This window comes from Panthera leo, chromosome C1 (genome assembly GCF_018350215.1).
Source record: "Panthera leo isolate Ple1 chromosome C1, P.leo_Ple1_pat1.1, whole genome shotgun sequence".
NCBI classification, from domain to species: Eukaryota; Metazoa; Chordata; class Mammalia; order Carnivora; family Felidae; genus Panthera; species Panthera leo.
This window is the reverse complement of record NC_056686.1, coordinates 217,675,408-217,683,217: the sequence shown is the minus strand read 5'-3', so window position 1 is coordinate 217,683,217 and position 7,810 is coordinate 217,675,408.

The following is a 7,810-nucleotide window of genomic DNA, read 5'->3' as shown; positions in this document are numbered from 1 at the left end:
ATATTCCGTGTTGCGATCTGAGTCCTCGTCGGCGGGTGTGTTTACTTCGTGAAACTTCATCAGGGAATATACTTGGATTCAGTGTGGATTTCAGTAAAAAAAGTTTACTAAAAAAAAAAAAAAAGAAATCGATCATTACAAATAGCAGAAAATTAGGTACTGGGTGGAAATAAAGTAATAAAAATATTTTTTATCTAAAAAGTGAATTATGGTGACGTATTTATCAGTGTCTTAAGTGGATAAGGTGTAAAAGTTTCCTAGTACATTTATTTTCCTGGTTAAATGGTCTCAGAAAATGCTCGATCAAGTCTCACTTGTGAAAAGTCAAATATATCCCTAAGTGAGACGTGTATGGCTCATCTCCGTGCCTGAGATGAGGTCCAGAAAATCCTTTTGAGGAAGTGAGCTCTGAGCTGAGTTTGGGGCCTGGGAGGGGGGGCAGCCACTTGAGGAGCAGGAAAAAGTTGTTCTCATCAAAGGGAACAAGGGCCCAGGCTTGAGGTCCACAGAACCCGCTGCATCCTGGAGAAAGGGAGGAGCCCGGGGGTCGGGGCCACAGTCAAGGTTTGGGACTCCCGAGGTCAGAGGTATCCATGCCAATGCCCAGTGAGACAATGGAGGGCCTCGTAAGCATAGCAGGGAATTTGGATTTTATTCTACGCAAATGGGAAGCAATTGAGAGACTTAAAGCAGGGGAGGGCAGTGGGCGAAGTTATGTTTTAAAATGATCTCTCTCCCTTGCTGGAAAATCAACCGTAGGAGGACAAGAATCTAACAGAGAGGAGGCAGTGTGATTTGTCTCAGGAAAACGCAGTCATGCCTCAGAGATCTTGGGGGTTCGCCTCCAGACCACCACAGTAAAGCAGATATCGCAGCGAAGTGGGTCCAGTGAGCTCACTGGTCTCCCGGTGCACATGAGAGTTGTGTTTACACGACACTGTAGTGTGTCAGGTGTGTTAACAGCTTCATGTCTACAGGAATGGACAGACTTAAAACATTTTATTGCTAAACAACGCTAACCATCATCTGAGCTCTCGGTGAGTCAGAATCCTCTTGCTGGAGGAAGATCTTGCCTCGATGTTCACGGCTGCTTGGTGGTTGTGACCGTTTCCTAAATTAGTCAACAACGAGGCTGGTCTGGTACATCAAGTGACTCCTCCTTTCGTGGACGGTTTCTCTGTGGCACGTGATGCCGTTTGACGCCATTTTACGCACAGTAGGAATCTTTCGACACCGGAGTCCGTCCCCTCAAACACGGCCACGGCTCTATCGGCTCAGTGTACGCATCTTCCAGGTCCTTTGTGGTCACGTCAACAGTCTTCACGGCATCGTCACCAGCGGCAGATTCCGCCTCAAGAAACCACTTCCCCAAGAAGCAACTCCTCCTCCGTTCAAGATTTCCCCCAAGACCGTGGCCACACACTCGGTCCCATCATCAGGCTCCGCTTGCGATTCTGGTTCTCTTGCTGTTTCCACCCCGTCGGCAGCGACTTCCTCCACGGAAGGCTTGGACCCTCCGTGTTGTCTGTGTGGGCTAGAATCAACTTCTTTCAAACTCTTGTGAATGTTGGTATTTTGACCTCTTCCCGTGAACCGTGAATGTTCTCAATATAAAACATAGAGAGTGGTGAATCCTTTCCAGAGGGGTTTCAGTTTACCTTGCCCAGATCCCTCAGAGGAATCACGATGACACTTGTAGCCTCATGAAATGTAAAGACTTGAAAGTCAAGACGACCCCCTGATGCACGGGCTGCGGAATGGGTTCTGTGATAGCTGGCAGGAAAACAGCATTCGTCTCGTTGTCCTTCTCCATCGGAGCTCTTGGGTGACCCAGTACGTTGTCAGTGAGCACTAATATTTTGAAAGGAGTCTCTTTTTTTGTTCTGAGCCCTGGGTCTCAACAGTGAGATTAAAATATTTGGAAAACCACGTCGTGAACAGACGTGCACTCATCCAGGCTGTGCTATTCTGCCTACGGGGCACGGGTGGAGTATATTTCCCATAATTCTGAAGGGCCCCAGGATTTTCAGGACGGTGAACGGGCACCGGCATCAGTGTCAAGTCCCCAGTCGCACCGGCCCCTGGTAAGAGAGCCTGTCCCCTGGGGCTCTGGAGCCAGGCGTTGACGTCTGCTCTCCAACGTGAAAACCCTCGATCACGTCTCCTTCCAGCAGAAGGCGGCTCCGTCCACACCGCCCGTCTGTTGTTTAGGGCAGCCGCCCCCACCATCGTCCTGCCGGGTCTCCCGGAGAACTTGCCGCGGCTCCGGCACGAGCACTCGCAGCCTCACCTTACCCTTGCACTTCTGTGTTACGGACACGCTTCTCTCCTGAACCAACCCCTGCTCGCTCCAGACTTTCCTCCGGCAGCCTCTTCACCTCCCGGCCTTCACGAGGAGCGCCAGGGCCTTGGTCTGGATTGGCCTTTGGCTTACGGGAACGTTGTGGCTGGCTGGGTCTTCTATCCCGACCACCAAAACCTTCTCCGTACCAGCAATAAGGCTGTTTTGCTTTCTTACCATCCGTGTGTTCACTGGAGCGGCCCTTTTAATTTCCCCGAGAACTCATCTCTCGCGTTCACAACCTGGACGACCGTTCGGTGCGAGAGGCCCCGCTCCCGGCCTGTTTCAGCTTTCCACCGGCCTTCCTCACCGAGCTTCCTCATGTCTGGCTTTTGATTGAAAGTGGGAGACGTGCGACCCTTCCTTTCATTTGGACACGTAGAGGCCATCGTAGGGCTATTAACTGGCCTAAGTGCAATAGGGTTGTGTCTCAGGGAACAGGGAGGCCCGAGGAGAGGTGGAGACGAGGCAGTGGCCGGCGGGGGGAGCAGACAGAACACACACAGGACATTTATCGATTCAGTTTTCCGGCTTATATGGGCGCGGTTCGCGGTGTCCCCAATGACAGTAGTGACATCCGAGGTCACGGGTGACAGATCACCACGACAAATATTATAATGAACAAGTTTGAAGTATTGCGAGAATTACCCAAATGCGACAGAGACACAAAGTGAGCAGACGCTGTCGGAAAATGGTGCCGATAGGCTTCCTCGGCACAGGGTTGCCCAAAACCTTCAACTTGTAAAAACTACAGTATCTGTGAAACACAATAAAGCAAAGCGCAGTAAAATTAGGCATGCCTGTAATGGGCTTGGTCTGGGGTCACAGTCACAGAAATGGGATGTGGAAGAATCGCGGAAGCGGAACAGGTAAGATCCACCTACTGAACTGGTCGTATGGCGTAAGGAAAAGGTAGGAACTGAGGCCGGTGCCTAGGTTGGGCGGGAGCCACTGGGCGGATGGTGACTTGAGAAAGACTGGCGTGAACAGGTTTTGGGGACAAGGCAGGAGTTGTGTTTGGCATATATTGTAAATGGCATCATTTGAGATGCCCATTAGACATCCAGGTGGGGCTGCTGAGTGGACAGGTGGGGATACAGGTATGTCGAGTTCCAAGAGGAAGCCAAGGCCAGAGATATGCACAGGTGTGCCGTCAAAATACAGACGTATTTAAAGCCAAAGAACTAATAAATATGGTTTTGGAAGTGAATAAATTGCAGACCAAAGAAGGTCCCGCACCGTGCCCTCGGGCAGGTCAACGTTTAGATGAAGAAAAGCCAACAGAGTGAATCTGAAAAGGGGCATTCCGAGTGGGCCACGTTTCCCTTCTAGTATGAAGTGGGTGGGGTTACAAGGCTTCTGGGCTTCTTTCTGCCCTGAAAGAAGGGTCTATCCTCCCGTGACATGGCTCCAGTCTGCAGACAGAGGGCGCAAGCAGGAGAGCATGTGCCCTTCCATTGCCTTCTAAGGACACTGAAATTTTTCTAATTGTGGAAAGGTCTGCGGCTCCCCCACTGAGTTAAAGTCATCCTTTTGGCGTTTAGGACCCCTTGTGAAATGACCCCAAGTTAACTTGAGACCTCGAGTCCTACCCACCCACCCACCCACCCAACTCCTCTCCATTCCTTACAGAGCTGTGAACACGGGGCTTATTCATGCCATTGTGCCCTGCCCTCTACCCCAAAGTGAATCTAAAAATCACACCTGACTTTTTTTCTTTTTTTTTAGAGAGAGAGAGTGTGTGTGGGTGGGGGAGAGAAGAGAAGGAGAGGGAATCTTAAGCGGACTCCATGCTCAGTGCACAGCCCGATGCGAGGCTTGATCCCAAGACCCTGGGATCGTGACCTGAGCTAAGATCAGTCGGACGCTCAACCGGCTGAGCCACCCAGGTGCCCCCACACCTGACTTCAAAGGCCCCAGATAGAAGGTGTCCAGTTCAGGCCCCCTGACAGCCAGCCCTTTCACCATTTCTGTGCACTCCACACAGGCACTCAGGCACCCACCCACACACACACACACACACACACACACACACACACACATCCTTTGTATTTTGAGCATGTTCCTCTCCCGCTAGCAGATGCAGGAACTATTTCTGGCCCGGTGTGAACTTCGAGAATTACTAACCCTGTTCCTTCCTGACCTTCCCCCAGCCTTAGGTACTTATCTTACTCACGTGCTCGTACTCATCGGTTCTCACCCGAAGATTCAAGGGGAGCCCTCTGCACACCTACCAAACAGGCAACATTACTTTCCTCAAAAGGCTGTTAAGAGATTAGATCAAATTATCATATGCAAAGTGCCTAACTAGTGACAGGCCCCAAACAGGCACGCGGTGTTCTAAGTTCTCTTCCCCTTCCTCACAATAGGAATAGTAAAGTCGATCACTTTTTCACAGTGTGAGAGACTTTTTCTGACATTTATTCAAACTTCCCCAAACCAGGGCTGCTATAAAATCCTTCCCACCGCCCTGGAAGACAATGGTTATTTGTGGTTTCCAAGCCATCTTTCATTTTCCAAGCCGTCTGTCACAGTGCACAAAACAGGTGTGGTTATCAGGCTGTTCAATTCTTACTGCTGCCCTTGTAAGGGCCCCCACATTTCGCAGCTTAAAACAATCACTCCGTTTTGTTCATATTTTGTGGGTCAGGAATCCCACAAGGGCGGGGGCTTGACACTCGAGGTCCTTGCTGTCTGTGCACTTGGCACTTCCGGTGTTTTCCCTGGAAATCTCCTTAGCCAGATTCATCAGTTCATTGGGTACATTTTCTATTTCCCACAATATTGTGGGTAATGGCTGTGCTGAATGTACGTAACAATGGTATTCTTTCCTCCACCTTCCTCACTTTTTGTTAAGCCCTCATTTACAGCCTCCAGGCCCATCGGGGTGGGGGGCCTCCCACAGTCTTCTCCAGGCCCCTCTGGTTACCTGCTGACCTGGTCCCAAAGATAGTCCCTTATGTTTTGGGTTTTTGCACCTGACCTTAGCCAAAAGGCCGAGAAGTGACGTTTTGGCCTTTTGATGTGTCAGCACTCCCCGTCAAATTCCTCTTCCTGGTATTATTGTTGTGTAATCGATTACCCCTAAATTTAGCAGCTTAAAAACACTGCTTACTTTGCTTGCGATTCTGTGGGTTGGGAATTCTCAAAGGGCTCAGCTGGGCAGTCCTGGCTTGGGGTCTCTCACGAGGTCATAGATAGTGGCCGGGGCTGGGGTCATCTGAGGCTTCCTCAGGGATGGATGTCCTCAATGACTCACCCTACAAGGCTGGCAGCCAAGGCTGGCTATTGGCTGGGAGCTCGGCTGGTGTCGCCGAATACAGCGCCCATCTGGGGCTTCTCCAGCACGGTAGCCCCGGAGCAGCTGAACTCCTTAGTCGCTGACCGACTCCCCAGCAAGTGTCTCCAGAGCATCAGGCAGAAGCTGCATGGCCTTTTAGGACCTAGCCTTGGAAGTCATACAATGGCCCATCTTCCATTCTCTACCAGTCAAAGCTGTCACAGTTCACCCAGGGCCATGGGAGACGACTCACAGCCTACCTCTTGATGGAAGGGGGCAGGGATACATTTCAGAAGAGCAGGAGGGATGGGAGGTATTGTGGCCACAAACTGGAAAATATCATTGGCCACACAGGCAGCTGATAACATCCTGGGACATCAGGTGCTCCCTTTCCTTGTCTCTAGACAGCTCAAGTTCTTAAAATCCGAAGTCATGATTTTTTTCTAAGAGCAAAATAGTCAAGTAGGCTTGGGCAGTCCTGAGCAAGTACCCAGGGGGCGTCACTCTTGGCCCCAACCTTCCTCATATTCCTGAGGTAGGAAGGCTGTGTCATGCACTTTGAACTTCAAAAATGGACACAGTCTTTCACTCATTCATTCATCCAACCAATGTATACGAGCACCTATTACGTGCCGGTGCTCAGGGTACGTAGGACCAAACATGGCTCCTGACCTCCACCTGCTCACATTCTGACGGGAGATACGGTTCATCCACGAAATGATGACATAAACAACTGTAAAACTGTAACTATGACAACAGCTGTAAAGGGTGCTTGGGGCACTCAAGAAAGGTTTTCCTGAGGAATTGATGACTCGGCTGAAATCTGAGGAATGAATGGAATTTACCCAGGAGAAGGGGGTCGAGGAGAACATCTCAAGCCAGGGGACCTGAGAAAATGCCCTGGGACAAGACAGAGAAAGACAAGTACAAGGGATCGAGAGAAGCCCCAAGAGAGAAGCCTGACAGGAGGCTGTGATTTGGTGACACAGACTTGACGGGGGTGGGGTCAGGGAGTGGATCCAGAAGACATTCAGAAGATGAAACTGAGAGGACTTGGTGATGGACGGTGTGTCAGGCATATGCTGCTGCCTAACAAATGACCACAAACTCAGCAGCTTAAAACCACACCCGTCTAGTATCCCGCAGTTTCCACAGGTCAGGAGTCTGGGCGCAGCTGGGTCTTCTACAAGGCTGCAGTCACGTGTTGGCCCGGGCTGGGGTCTCATGTGAGGCTCAACTAGGAAGGATCTGCTTCCGAGCTCAGATAACCGTGGGTAGCGCTCATCGCCTTATGGGTTCTTGGATTGAAAGCCTCGGTTTCTAGGGGCGCCTGGGTGGCTCAGTCGGTTAAACCTCCGACCTTGGCTCAGGTCATGATCTCACGGTTCAGGAGTTCAAGCCCCGCGTCGGGCTCTGTGCTGACTGCTCAGAGCCTGGAGCCTGTTTCAGATTCTGTCTCCCTCTCTCTCTGACCCTCCCCCGTTCATGCTCTGTCTCTCCCTGTCTCAAAAATAAATAAAACGTTAAAAAAATTTTTTTTTAGAAAGCCTCGGTTTCTTGCCATCACCTGGAAGCCACCCTCAGTTCCTTATTGCTGTCCTCCTCTACTGTGGCTCACAACATGGCAACTTGCTTCTTCAAAGTCAGCAAGGGAGGGTGAGTCCCCAGGCAGGATGGGTGTCACAAACCCGTGTGAAAGAATCATATCCACGTAATCACATGCATCCTGACACCTTTGCTGGACTCTATTGGCCAGAGCAAGTCACAGGCCCCGGCCACACTCAAAGGTAGGAGACCACACAAAGGGTTGTATACCAGGAGGTGGAGACCATGGGGGCCACCTTAGAGGCTGTCTTCCATTAGGGGGGTTCTGGTGTAGGAGCACAGGGCGTCAACCCTGGAAGGAGAACAGATTGAAGGGGGTAGGGGTGGAGAGTGAAAAAAATGGTTTCAGTCGGGACTTGTTGAGTTTGAGGTACCTTTGAGACATCCATGAGGCATCACGTGGGTACTTATTTGAATATGTGGCTCTGGAGCTGGTAGGATATATAAATTAACAAACCATGTTCAGATGAACAGTAATTCAAGCCAAGTGTGGACGAGATTGCCAAGGGAGGGAATATGGGATGAGGAGAGGACCCAGGATCAAGTCTTAAAGAACTCCATCCACGAATAGCCAGGCAGAAGAC